We start from the raw sequence: 14,643 nt of genomic DNA, 5'->3' as shown, positions 1-14,643 counted from the left end.
CATTGCTTGACACATAGAAAGCATTTGAAGACAAGCCAGTACCTATTCATGATGTAAAAAAAAAACAACAACAACAAAAACTCCCAGCAAACTAAGAATAGAGAGGAACTTTCTCACTTCATAAGAACATTTACACGAAACCTACAGCCAGCATCACATTTAAGGGTGAGAGACTGAATGCTTTTCCTCTAAGACTGGGAACAAGGCTGGATGTCTAGGCTCACCACAGTGTAACTCAGGAAGTTCTAGCCAGTAGAACAGACATAGACAAGAAAAAGACAGTAAAATTCACGCCATTTGGAAAGGGAAAAAAAAGTTTCTGTTTCCAGATGACATTACCTACACAGAAAATCCCAAAGAAAATACAAAAAAAAAAAAAAAAAAGAAACCTTCAGAGAAGTAATAAGTGAGTTCAGCAAGGTCTCAGGACACAAGATCAACACACAAAAGCAACTACATTTCTTTGTACTAACAGCGAACAACTAGAAGCTAAAATTAAAAAAAAAAATACTATCTTGCTCCAGAAAAACATGAAATAGTTAGATATAAATCTAGCAGAACATGTAGGATCTATATGCTAAAAATTATGATATGCTGATGAAGGAAATTAAAGACCTAATAATTGAAGATAGAAACTGTTTTCCTAGATTAGAAGAGTCAACGAAGTAAACCTGTCACTTCTCCCCAAATTGAACTACAGGCTTAAAACAATTTTTTTCAAAACCACAGCAAAGTGTTTTTTTTTTTTTTAATAAACATTAACAAGCTTACTCTAAAATGTATATAAAAAGACAAAGGAACTAGAATGGCCACAACAATTTTGACAAAGAAGAATAAAGTAGGAGAGTCAATCTACTTGATTTTAAGACCTACTGTAGAGCTACAGTAATCAAGAATGTGTGCTATGGGCAGAGTGATAGACACATAGCTCAATGAAACAGAATCAAGATTCCAGAAATACCGCCCACACGATTATGCCCAGTGGATTTTTGACAAAATCGCAACAGCGACTCAGTGAGAGTGAGCTTTTTCAACAAATGAGGCTGGAGCATCATTTTTTGGACATCCATAGGCAAAAACCAGAAATTTAAACTGTCTCACACCTTATTTAAAAAGTTAACTCAAAATAGATCATGAACCCAAAAGAATAATAAAAAAAAACTATAAAAATTTTAGAAAAACAATAAATGTTATTCAGGACCTTGAGCTTTGTGAGCAATTCTTAGACATGACAGCAAAAGCATAATCTATAAAAGGAAAAACTGATTAAATGGCCTTATCTAAAGAGAGCCTATTAAGAGGATGAAAAGACAAGCTATGGTCTTGGAGAAAACTATTTTGTAGTAACATAAGCAACAGTGAACTAGTATCTAGAGTAGATAAAGAGCTCTCAAAACTCAATAGTAAAAAATCAAATAATCTAAATAGAAAATAAACAAAAATGCAAGAGACATTTCACTAAAGTGGATGTACAGACAGTAAATAAGTACATAAAAATGTTTCCATCCTCAGCCTTTTGGAAAATGCAGATTTAAACCACAGCGAGGTATCACTACACACGTCAGAGTGGTTAAGGTGAAAAATAATGATAATGCCAAATGCTGGCGAAGATGCAGAAAAATGGGGTCACTTGTTCATTGCTGGTGGGAATGTAATGGTACAGCCACTCTGGAAAATAGTTTTATAGTTTCCTTGAAAACTAAAAACTGGACATACCATATGACTTAGCAATTGCACTCTTAGACATTTATCTCAGGAAAATTGAAACTTTTATTCACCAAGAAACTTGCCATGAATGTTCACAGCTGCTTTGTCTGTAATAGCCAAGAGCTGGAAACTCCCCAAATGTCTTCAATAGGTGAATTGTTCAACAAAACACAGTGTGTCTGTACCACGGAATACGACTGCAATAAAAAGGGACAAACTATTGATACACACAACAACGTAAATGTGCCTGACGGGAATTATGCAGAGTGAAAACAAAATCACCAATCCCTAAAGGTACTATTCCATTTATATAAAACACTATTAAAAAAATTAAAGACATAGAGAACAGATTAGTAGTTGCCTGGGGTTATATGAGGGTGGGTTTGACTACAAAGTGGTGGCTTAAGGGATCTTTGTTATGATGATACAATTACATATCATGATTGGGTAGTCATTACATGATGTTAGATTTCTTAGAATTACACTACGCACATGCGCGTGTGTGCGCGCGCGCGCACACACACACACACACAAGTGCATATATAAATCTGAATAAGCTCTGTGGGGTTTACCAGTTTCAGTGACCTGCTTTTGTTCTTGTATATAATTATACAAGATGTCAACATTGTGGAGACACGCCTAATAAGGTACCTACATATAGGCAGGGTGAACAGTACATGGGACCTCCCTGTACAATTTCTTTGCAATTTTCTGTGAATCTATAATTATTTTAAAAATAAAAAAAATTGAAAACTATGTATTTTACTAAGAAGTATAATAAACCTAGGAGGGAGATGCGAAGTGGTGATGAGGAAGTAAGCTGATAAACATTTTTTTGGAAAAATCTAAATAAGCATCAGTCATAATGAATCATTTATTGGAGTTAAAAGCAAAATAAAATTTAAAAACCAGATAGAAAAAATATAAGACCAGACAGGGTGACGAGGAAAAGCATTCTAAAATTCTCCCACTGTCCAGGAGGAGCATACAAAACCATGTATTTGAAATATCTTTATGATAAAACAGTAGAATTGCTTCTAAAACAACCAGTGTTGTTTTAATTTATATTAAAATCACATACTGAGCATCAGCTTTATCCGGAAATCTGCTGATTCCTATCATAATCCTGAAAGAAGGTGGATTTATCCCCTTTTCATTGGTGACGAGAAACAGGTCGAATGGGGTGGATAGCACATCAAAGGTCATAGCAATAAGTGGCAAAGTCAGAATTTGAACCCACCTAAGCCTGTGTTCTTTTTACTCCACTATGCCCTCCTTGAATATTGAAATAAATTAATTTTCTAAGTGGAATCCCTGCATTATTTTGAAGATGAAATATTTTTGCCTTTTGTAGAATGAAATATGAATCATCTCCAAACTATGGGCAGAACAGAAAGTTTTCATATCTACCCTTTGCATTTCGTTTCATGGCCCAAAGTAAGCGTAAAACTTAAACAGAAAACTTTCATATCTTCCCTGTTCTTTTATTAGCTCTAAAATGTCAGCTCACAATCCCTTATTTTTTATTTTTCACACCTACAGCACCTGGTCTTCCAAGGTGGTCTCCCATCCAAGTACTAACCAAGGCCCACCCTACTTAGCTTCTGAGATCAGCAGGGATCAGGCTTGTTCAGGGCAGCATGGCCATAGACCCCAGGAGCCTATCTTTCAACTAGTTGTGTTACCTGGAAGAATGAAGAGCATCAATTAACATTTAAATTTAGTGTTTATTCAGTAAACCAATGAGCATCGAAATAAAATTTTTGATCTTATCCTGTAGGGATGAGAAAAGGGAGGTGATATTTTGAAAATTACAAGTCTGTTGAACTGTTGGTTAATTTTGCACTTGAACATCCTGTTTCTGATTCTCCTGATTTTAAAATGCTCTTGAATCTCAGATATGTTAAGATACTTTCTCACAAACACATGTTCACAGAGCATGTAGAAGACACATGTGAGTCCGCGTACACGCACACACACACGTTGGTAATAAGTCCCTAGGAAAGAAGTGTTAGGGCTTAGTTGCTCATGTTTGTTGACAGATTTGAATAAAAGGAACCTGAAGATTTGTCTCTGATCTCTCCTTTTATCCTAGAACAAATGACTAAAACTCTCCATTTTACAGGATGGAAAAGAAGGAATACTTTTATCTGGAAACATTGTACAGCAGAAACCACTATGGCTCATAAAAGATTTCATGCCTCATCTGTTGTACTTAGATCGACTGTAGCAAATGTACTAGAAAAACATTTGAAATGTTCTGGCTCCTGAAGTTAGAATTATAATCAGGTGTATTAAACAATCCGAGTTTCCTTCATGTGTACAGATTTCTGCGTTGGCAGGAGGTACCGAAGCATACCCAAACAGAGCATGAAGCGAAATGTAGCCTCCAACTCTACGAATGTGTATGGTCGCCTACCCCTCTGTGTGCCGACTTCAGAACGTGTGTGCCCAGCTCTTTCACAATAATTTCCTCTGATGACACAACAAGAGCACCTGTCACTGGCCGAACTCACACGGCCTTCTGTAAGAATGTCAGGAACATTCCGATCCCAGCGTTCCCATCCCAGCTCCGTCACAGAGTAACTCGGAGACCTCCTAGTCTCGGCCTTGATTTCCTCATCCATAAAATCCTGTCTTGTTTCCCAGGAGATCTGAGAGGAAGACTAGGATTTGAGAAACAGCAATGAAAAGCAGACTGCCTCCCAGAAATTTTTAATGACAATAAATTAGGGCACCACTGATTCATTTTGTACCCTTAATAATGAGAGGATAGCAACTCCTTTAACAAGAAAAAGCCCAGAGGACAGTACCAGAAAGAATTTGCCAATGGACAGGCAATCTTGGCCATAATGCTCTGAATTCTTCATGGTCAGCCCCATTTTTGAGTCACTAACGGTGACCCTTTGGAAAAACACCGACTCAAAAATGGGGCTGGGCATGAAGAATGAAATGATAACTATAACACTTGTTTCTCAATATTTTGATTGGTGGAAGGTCACTGGATCAAATAGTTATTATTTCTCTCACACAATAACCTTGAGAAGTCATCTAGCACATGATCATGTAGCATAAAGGCATAGACTCTGAAACCTGACTGCCTGGCTGGAATCGCATCTCAGCTCCATTATCTATCACTATGTAATACTGGTCAAGTTATTTAACTACCCTTTGCCTCAATTTCCCCGTCTGTAAGTAGATACAAACCTACTTCATGGTGTTGTGAGGATTAAATTAATTAATTTATGTTAATTACACAGTATAGTGCCTAAACCATACTAAGCGCTACCTACGTTCAAATATTATTAAGCATTTTGCAATACCACTGTAGGAAAATGAATCATGAGCTGTGAGCTCACCTGCAAAATGTATCTAGAACCTGACCACTTCTTGCCTCCTCTGCTTCTGGTTCACCACTACCTCTTGCTAGGACTATTACAGTAGCCTCCTAACTGGTACCCTTGCGTCCCCTTTTGCCATCAACAGTCTCCACAGAGCAGTTGGAATTGTCATTCCAGCCCCTAAGTCACATCACACCAGCCTTCTGTTCCATATTCTGCATGGCCCGTTGTCTCATTCAAAGTACAAGGCAGAGGCACAAGCCCGTCTGCCATCCAGCCTCATCTTCTGTCATCCTCCTCTCACCCTCTAGTTCAGCTCCTGACCTCTTGGTCATCCCCTTAACAGCTTAGCTTATTGCTACCCCAAACCTTTAGACTGTTTCCTTTGCCTGAAACCTTCTTCTAGATACCTGTATGAAGAATGGCTTCTCCTCCATTCAATCTTTATTCAGATGTCATCTTACCTGAGTGGGCTTCTCTGGCCACCCTTTCTGAAATATCTTTTTCTTTCCTGCTTGGTCAACCCAGCCTGGCATAGTCTATGCTCATTGTTTGTTGGCATCCCTGTCTCTCCCCGACTAGCATAAAAAGGCCATGAGAGCAGGTATTTGATTTTATTTCTTACTGTTTTTACACACTCCTGATAGGGTACCTACATATAGTAGATGCTCAATAAATATGTGTTGAATAAATTAATAAACTGGAGTAGATAACATAGTATATTTGACTGTGTAAGTTCTTTTATATATACTATTTTATTGAATTCCACAAAGTAGGATTCAGAGGGAAGGCTTTTCTTGCCTTGACACCTATAAAGAATGTGTCAGATCCCAAAAAGATTTCTGTAGTGATGGAAAGCAAGTCATAATCTTCATTTTGGTAATAGTTTAATGGGCATATGCCTATAACAAAACTTATCAATTTTGTACTTTTTAAATATGTAATTTCTTGTATATTACTTTATCTCGATAAAGCTGTTTTGAAAAAAAAAAATTTAGGTAATTTGCCCAAGGTCACACAATACATTTTTCTAGCAAAGTTGGACTAGAGCCTACGTTGTGGTGGGCTTCAGACGTGTGCTTCCAGATCCTTCCATCAGACGTGGGCTTCAGACGTGTGCTTCCAGATCCTTCCATCAGCCACCGTAGTGATGAATAAGGCTCAGGCATTTCACAGAAACAACCCCCAAATTACAATAACATTTAGGTACGTGCTCCTCCGTGTTGAAAATATACCTCTGAGTTTACAGTTTCGAGCTGTTTTCTAGCACTTACATAAAATCCCAACCCTTAAATTAAGTAAAAATCAAATAGCCAAATGGAATTGCGGGTGTATAGAACTTTCAGATGAGCAAATTGAGAGATTTAAATGATTTGACCGAGGTCATCTAGAACGGCAGCTTGGCACAGGAATTAGAAACTGGCTAACCGTGCATTTTGTTTGTCAATGTAAAAGCCACATTTTCCTTCCTTCCTGCTCATCTTTTGTCTTTCATTTCTTAAGGTACCGAAAGGATCCAAAGGATCCAAAGGATCCGCTTCTCAAGGTCTTTGTGCGTGTTTTCTTTTTCTCTCCTGTGAATGAGGCAGTCTAAATGTCTTCCGGCACATTCAGGACTCATGATTATGGGTTTTTTGTTTATTTGTTTGTTTGTTCGTTCGTGTTTTTTTTTTTCCTTTTTAATTTACCACATAAGAGAGGCACTGCCTACCAAAAACAATATCAGTAGAACCGAGGTCATTAAATATATCAGCAAGATATGTATGTCAGATTAAGTTAAGGCTGAAATGCCACCTATTATGGTCAGATGGGCCGCACTTTAATTAATAAATCTGTTCCTATTCAAGCAGTTGCTCTCCTTGATCAATATTTTCCATTCAGTGGTCTCATTTGTAAATATTTTTCCAGCTGTGTATGACTGATACCAACTTAGTGCTTATTGACACAGAGAGGTACAAAGGGAGGTCAGCCTAACTCTCGAGTAGACAGAATAGAGCTAATGCACACAAGTCTTTTGTATTGCAAAGAAAGCACACTGTTTTTGAGTTTTGTAAAATTATTTGGGTATTTTGTTGTGAATTATTATAGAATCTTTACCTTTTAACTTTAAATTTATTGGTTTACCACTTTTATTGCACTTACATTGCCAACACCTTGGTCAAATAATTTATAATTACAATCTTTTTAAAAAGATTATTTATTATTACTTATGCCTACAGCACCTGGTCTTCCTAGGTGGTCTCCCATCCAAGTATTAACCAGGCTCAACCCTGCTTAGCTTCTGAGATCAGACGAAATCAGGATTGTTCAGGGTGGCATGGCCATAGACCATAGACCTTAGCTCCACTGGGGCGTGAACCCAGGAATTTCTGGGTATAAAGCAGAAGTGCTAACCGCTACACTATGGAACCACGTCCTATAATTACAACCTTAAGTGCCTTTGGATACTAACTACCAAAGGATGTGTTTGGTGAATTCTTTCATGATAGTAATAATTATTCCTCGGTTTATCTATTATGAGTAATAGTATGTGTGCATATGTGCATATGTATATAATATATGTACATACACAAATATATATCATATACAAATACACACATATAAATTTTTTTAAATTGAGACGCCATTTCCCATTTTATTTGCAAGCATCACAAAGTGTTCAGAGGCAAGCCTATTCTGGCAGAGAGAAAGGAACAAATGGAAAATTCAAACTCCACTGTGATATTCTTTTCATTTGCATCACGCCTCACATCTAAATAGACACTAGTATGTTTCCTTGAGCCTAGCTGTAAGAATTGAAATTTCGAGTTTGTCTTTGGAATTTGGAGACCAGATAGTTATCAGTAGGAAATCGCTAATGAAAACTGATGCTTTTGTTTCTGGCCAAGCATACCACAAAGATCACAGATGTAACCTCCAACCTGTGCACAAAACACGCCTTATAAAACAAGAGAAGTTGCTGAGGGTAGGTTAGTAACATCTGCATAGGAACAGGCTCTCCCTGGATTGCCAGGCATCACTGTAACCAAAAGCTGTTTGTGTCTGCAGAATTCTAAAAGAAAGATCCTGTGCAATTTTTATGTTTGTTACAATTTTCCATTAACATTGTAACAGTACCACAAAAATGCTCGGTAAAAAAGAAAAGAAATCTGAATCTTCTAAAAATATTTCTATTTTTACAGATGGCATTTGAGCAGTGTCTCATCTGACTTGCTTGTCAGTCTTCAGCAATCATTTGGGACTATTTCGAGACTGGATTACCCAATGCTTTAGCCTAAGCTCCCCAGATTTTACCAAATCCCCTTGCAGCCACTGTCATGTTATGACAAAATGACTCGAAAGAGTTGTCTATAAGCACTGTCCCCAGTTTCCCTTCTATGGCTTCTTTTGAACCCATTTGTTCAGAACTTCAATTCCACCTCTCCACAGAAACAGGTCTGGTCATTGACATGACATCCATGTTAATCAGCCCCATTATACTTGACTTGCCATCTCTTGACTCACTAGACTACTCCCTGTTCTTGGACACCTCTGCTTCTCAGTTCCCCTCTTACCTCACCGGCTGCTTCCTACCTCAGTCACCTTCGTTGGTTCCTTCTTATTTTCTTACCCATTAACATCGACCTCAGCCCTCAGGCCTCATGATTCCCCGCACCCCCCGCCCCCCAATCTGTTCTTAACTATACCGGCACCCTAGGTGATCTGATCTACTCCCATGGTGCAACATGTCACCTGCATGATTGTATTAGTTAACACGGGCTGCCATAACAAAATACCATAAACTCTGTAACTTAAACAACGGAAATTTAATTTCTCATAGTTCTAGAGGCTGGAAATCCAAGATCAGAGTGTCAGCATGGTCGTTCTGGCGAAGCCTCTTGTCCTGGCTTGCAGATGGCCATCCTCTCTCTGTGTTCTCACATCTGTGCTTCCTTGGCGTGTGCCCATGAAGAGATAAAGAGAGCAAACTCTCTGCTGTCTGTTCTTATAAAGGTGTCAATCCCACCCTCGTGATCTCTTCTAAACCTAATCACCTCCCGAAGACCTCACCTCCAAACACCATCACATCAGAAGTAAAGATTTCAGCGTATGAGTTGGAGGTGAGCACACACATTCAGTCCATGGTAATCTTGATGAGCCCTCTGACTGGGACCTCTCCGCGGAAGTTCAGAGTAATATCTCAGATTAAACCTACTTGATATCTCACCCTTAGCAGGTCTAAAAATGAATTTCCAAATCTCCCCTGCAAAATCTGTTCCTCCCAGTTCCTTCCCCATCTCAGTCCAGTGTGTTCCCATCCTGCCACGTGCTCGTGCTAGAACCTCACCATTCTCCTTGACTTCTCGTTTGATCTAACTTCATATCCCATCTCTCAGGAAATCCTAATCACTCTACTTTCAAAACGTATCCAGAGATCTAACCATTTCATCATCTCTAGCCCTCTGCATAGATCTAACCCACCGTAATCTCTCTCCTGGATTATTGCCTTAGGTTCCTGGGGTCCCCTGAATTTAGTCCTTATCCCCTTATGGTCCAGCTGTTAACGAAGCAGTCCTGGGAAATATGTCACACCTCTGCTCATCACCTTCTGTTGGCTTCCCATCTCGTCTTGAGTACAAGAGCCTACACAGTCTGACCCCTTGCTGACTTTCTAATCTCATCTCATCCCCTTCACCAATCTTCCCCCAAACACACTAGCCCCTTGCTGTTCCCGAAACACACCAGGAATGCTTCTGCCTCAAGAAAACTTGCCATTCTCTCTCCCTTGATTGTTCCTCCCCCAGATATCTGCAAGCCCTGCTCCCACACTTCTTTCAAATATCTTATCAGCAGGACATCCAACACTGTGGATAAAATAGCATTCCGCCCACTCCCACCCCATGCTGTCCACCCCCCACACCCTACTTTATTTTGCTCCCTATTATTTGGCACACCCTGACACTTATTTTTTGTCTGTGGGTTTATTGTCTATTGTACATCAGTAGAAGCTAAGGTCTCTGAGTTTCCCATTGTATCCCCAGCTTTTAGAAGACTGTGTAGCGCCTGCATGTACTCAGTAAGCACTTCTAAAGTGAATGAAATCCACCTTTTACGGTTCTAATTCTGCATAAGTGAACTCAGTGCTGCTGCTCTGTAAATCAAACAGCCCTGAGTTTCATCAACATTTCTCTATTCCTAAAGCTTTCATGTAAGGATCAAAATAACGGTTCAGTCTGCTTTGCTTTTCGTTGTTTTAACTTGCGTAAGCACACCATGTAGGTTGAATTACTCGTCCTGTGGAAAACGGACATGGTCTGTTATTCTCCTTTTATTATGCTTGTTATAGAGCATAATGTTTATCTATCAGCTGGATTGCTCTTGTAGAAGGAAGCCAAGAGGTTGCGCACGTGCCCGTGAGTGACACTAACTTGGGTTGAGTCTCGTTTCTCCAGGTTTTTTCCAGCTCAGGACAGCTGTCTCGCTTGCTCAGTGCGAGCTCTGACGGGGCCACCAAGACAACAGCTTTGCTTGATTTCTGCCTTAGCGTATAAAGCAGGCGGAGTGCTTGTTGCTTCTTTCCCAGTGCTTTTGAGTGGAGATGCTGACAACTGTCATTTTGAATTGAGGCATTCAGAGGGGACTCTTACCTAGGAAGGTAGTGAGGCGGGGAGAAAGGTTGCTATGGGCGGTGTCCTACAGGCAGTGACGGAGACGTGGGTCTGAGCAGGGGGCCCCAGGGGGCACGTTGTCACTGCGGTCCTGCCCCGCCCCGCCTCGCCCCGCCCACCACTCCCACACACTGGCCACCCTCACACATTTGCTCTTTATTGTGATCACCTGGCTGAGCATAGAAGCTGCTCTCTTGAAAGGCAGCGCTGAAACTTGAAAGAGAAACGGGGCAGAGGCAGTAGCCGTGTGTGACGTGTCTTAAATGCGGCTTCAGAAAGTGCCAGAGGGGGAAAGAAAATCTAATAAGAAGTCTTTCTGGGTCTTTTGAGGGCAGGGTGGAAAGTTCAGTTAGTCAAGTCTAGCCCTAGAGATTTAAGTCGTGGGAACCAGCGGCCCAGAGCCAGCCCTTCCTTCGAGGCCCTGTGTGTGGGAGGCTGGGCAGTCGGGGAGAGACTGCGGCCGGATCACCTGGGACCCTCCTGGGCCCGAAATTCCACTAGCAGCAGCTCACTTGATCTTAAAGCAAGAAACGGCTTATGAGGGAGGACATGCCTTACAAAAACTTTGTAAAAGCCCACTGGTGGGGACCAGGACAAGTGCCGCCAAATGGCCTAGCTCAGAACACTTGACCAATAGATCAGTCTCAACCCCCGTTCTCTCTTGCCTCCTGTTCACGCGCCCTTGCACACACAGCTGTGATCTCGAGCACCCATCCTGGGCCTCAGAGAATTGAGGTGCTCTACTATCCTATCTCTCTGATTCTCCCAGACAATAGCTGTCTTGGGGACCCCTTTATTCTTGTAGCCAGGGGTGAAAGAAGGACATTTTTGTTTTCTCTGCAGGGGCAGGGTGTGTAGAGGGGCAAAGACTGGAACCATAGAGGCTTCCAGAAGATCCACACCCCCTGGCATGGGCCCGAGGACACAGGGAGGGTGATGCTGGAGCAGCAGGGAAGACACAGGGAGGGGGTGTGGGCGGCAAGCCAGGGACAGACCTCGGAGCCCTGCCTCACGCTCTGCCACCGCCCGCCAGGCTGGAGTCTGGCTGGCTGTGCCTGGGAGTGTCCCCTTGGCAGCTGTGGCCTGCCATGGCAGAGGGGACTTTAGTAACAGCCCCAGGAGAGTCCACGGAAAGCTCTGAGGAATCAGAACAGTAAGCACGTAATTGTAGTAGAAAAGATTTAAAGTTTAATCTTAAAATATGGAGACACTAGACGCAACCCAGCATGACTCGGCCTTTCCCACTAACGTAAAACCAAAAATAAAGTAACCAAATCTCTGGAGAAGTAGCAGACACTCAGGTAACCGCCTCCATCGGGATTACTCAAAAATAGACATCAAATCACCTGTTGATGGAGGGATCATCACAGCAGCTTGACTACAAGAGGCAAAGAGGGTTCTATTTCTAGAATTGACATCGATGTTCGAGAAACGGTCCTCATCTTTCTGTGTCAGACGCAAGCCCGCCTGGGGCAAGAGCACACGGACTCATCTACCGTCTGTCTAAATATTTTTAAAGCTATAAATCAAGCTGACACACTGTTAGATAAAATATGCTCTGTCCTCATCCTTTGAGAAATATACCTCTATAAAACGACCTAGAAAGTTAGTTTTGATTTTAGAATTCACAAAACTTCTCACTGAGTTCTGTGCCGGATCATGAGACGAAGAAGGTCCCCCCTCTCGCCTCCAATCTGGAGCAGCCTTTCTTTCTCCTCCTTTCTCCAGTTTCTTTCACGTTGCCCAACCTGCAGGAGCAAGGATCCCCCGCACACCCTGCAAACAGCCATTGCCTTGTCACCCCTCAATACTTAGGGCGTGTGCATTGTGGGGGCTGGGGGCCCTGAAGCGTAGTGCCTGGAACAGGGTCCCCCTCGCCACATTCTTCCATCACACAATTTGGCCCTCCTTCCATGGGGACTATGCACATGCATTTCCATCAAATTGGATTTCAGACATTAAGGGAAGCTGATCATTCCTATGAGAGCTTCATTTTTGGGGTCACATAAGAGATACAGCAAGTCTATCTTTTTAAGAGTTTTGAAGTGAAGGCCACTGAGATATGAATTCCTCTAACTGCCCACACCCTCTTTCTCACCACTCTCTGAAAAAAGTCCTGAGCCTCCCACTCAGACACCTAAGAAGCTGAGAGGAAGCTGCCCAAGGGAGCAACGGCTGGTCAGCGTGTGCCTCGCCCTCCCCGTTGGCCACCTTTCCCTCTATGGCCTTCTCCGTGGAGGAACAAAAAAAGCAAAAAGTAAAATTTGACTGTTCTGGAACTATCCCTCGATGGCTGCCTATGGCTGGAGTATTACCCATCAACTGAGGCACTCCCTGTTGGGGGCTCTGTGACTCGAGTGAGTTCACTTCTGGTCCTTAGGGTGGCAAAGGCCAGTTGTTCATGGACTGATGGTCGTTTCCCCCAAAAAATCTTTCCCTGAGGTGCTGGAGAGTGGATGAGTTTCATGAGAGCACAGACTGACGAGGACTGGAATCGCTGAGGACAAGAGCCGGCCCGCGGAGGGCAGGGTACAGAGAAAGGAGACCAACGTGGCTCCCAGAAATGAGGGCGAGAAAAGGCGAGATGGGGGAAGTTGCACCAATGGGCAATGCTTGTCGGGGTCCAAGTACCCCACGTTTACTACTTTTTAAACATGTTCTTGAAAAAGTAGAGAGGCTGTCCTGCAAAACGGAATCCCACACAGGTAGATGTGGATCTACTGACACTTATTTGCAATGTATATCATCAAGGATGGCTTTTATTTTTTTGTCATTAGTATGACCTGTGGGGGAAAAGCTTTAAAACGCAGCCGGTCCCGTTTACCCTAAAGTTGCTTTCCTCTGGGAATTCTTGCTGATGCTGAGGTTTGTTTATCAAAGGAGAAAAGAAGTCCGTTTTATGGACACCTCCTTCCGTTTTTCTCCCCCATCCCTGGCTTGAGGACCAAACAGGTTATTACCTTTTCAAGCTGAGTAATTTTCATTTAACAGTAAAAAATCAAAATAAATTCTGAACAATAAAATTTATAACACTATATGTTGGTGTGTTTCTTAAGATCTCCATGTAAATTATATAAAAATAAGCATTTTATACTGAAAACTTTTATAAAAGTGTATTCATCATAATTACTGATTATTATTTGTAAAATACTAATGATTTAGAGAGGAAAATAAATTTCAGATTAACTCCGATGGTTTCTCACTAATATCTATAATCTCTTTCTAAATCTGCTAATCAGTTCGATGGAAGAAAATTCAGGATATATAACCTCCTCGTCGGGGTGGTTAGATCTTTTTTTTAATTTACGAAGGCCAATTACTTTTTTTTTCTGGAAACATGATCATTATACTTTCATGCTTTCGTTCTTATCTTGAAGAAAATCTTATTCTTCCTTTCGTGGCCTTTACTCGTTGCTTATAGAATTTCTACACCCACTGTTTTAACAAAAGCCAAGGAAAACTTCCAAATTTCCATAACTACATCCACATTTTTAAGCTCCTGGGTCAGATCTGGATGTTCTGTGGAAGGGATGTTATTTAGACAGTATTATTTTGGCATTCTTTCTTTAAAAATGATTTATTCTTTAATTTTTTTTTTTGAATGGGAAAAGTACAGAAAGCATCACTATATATAGACATTGCTGAAATTAAGCAGATATTTGCATCTGTTAACACGTGAGAGGCAGCAAAGCACAATGGTTAAGATCATTAGCTGGGAAGTCACACAAATCCCTTCTTTTTGCCTCAATGTTCCTCATCCAGAAAATGGAGGGGGGAGGGGTAATTACAGTAGTGGCTGTAGAAAGAAGATTAAATTAGTATCTGAAAGGGGTTTAGATCAGTGCCTGGCACTTAGCAAGTGCTATGTAAGTTGTCAAATTTTAAACAGAAAATTCTGCTTCTACAATTGCTTTGCGCCTCTTGCATTTTTAAAGAAATACAATTTC

General features: G+C 41.2%; 1 protein-coding gene and 2 pseudogenes across 16 annotated transcripts in view; 1 reads left to right on the top strand and 2 right to left on the bottom strand.

Annotated features, from left to right (window-relative positions):
* Positions 1-14,643, top strand: part of KIAA1217 (KIAA1217 ortholog) — a 636,400-nt gene that overhangs the window by 515,439 nt on the left and 106,318 nt on the right. The window lies entirely within an intron of this gene.
* LOC118609018 lies at positions 3,241-3,359 on the bottom strand (annotated as a pseudogene).
* Positions 7,259-7,377, bottom strand: LOC118608769 (annotated as a pseudogene).

Source organism: Rousettus aegyptiacus, unplaced genomic scaffold (assembly GCF_014176215.1).
Source record: "Rousettus aegyptiacus isolate mRouAeg1 unplaced genomic scaffold, mRouAeg1.p scaffold_m13_p_10, whole genome shotgun sequence".
NCBI lineage: Eukaryota > Metazoa > Chordata > Mammalia > Chiroptera > Pteropodidae > Rousettus > Rousettus aegyptiacus.
Note: the sequence above shows the minus strand (reverse complement) of the source record. Positions and strands in the feature narration are given on the sequence as shown.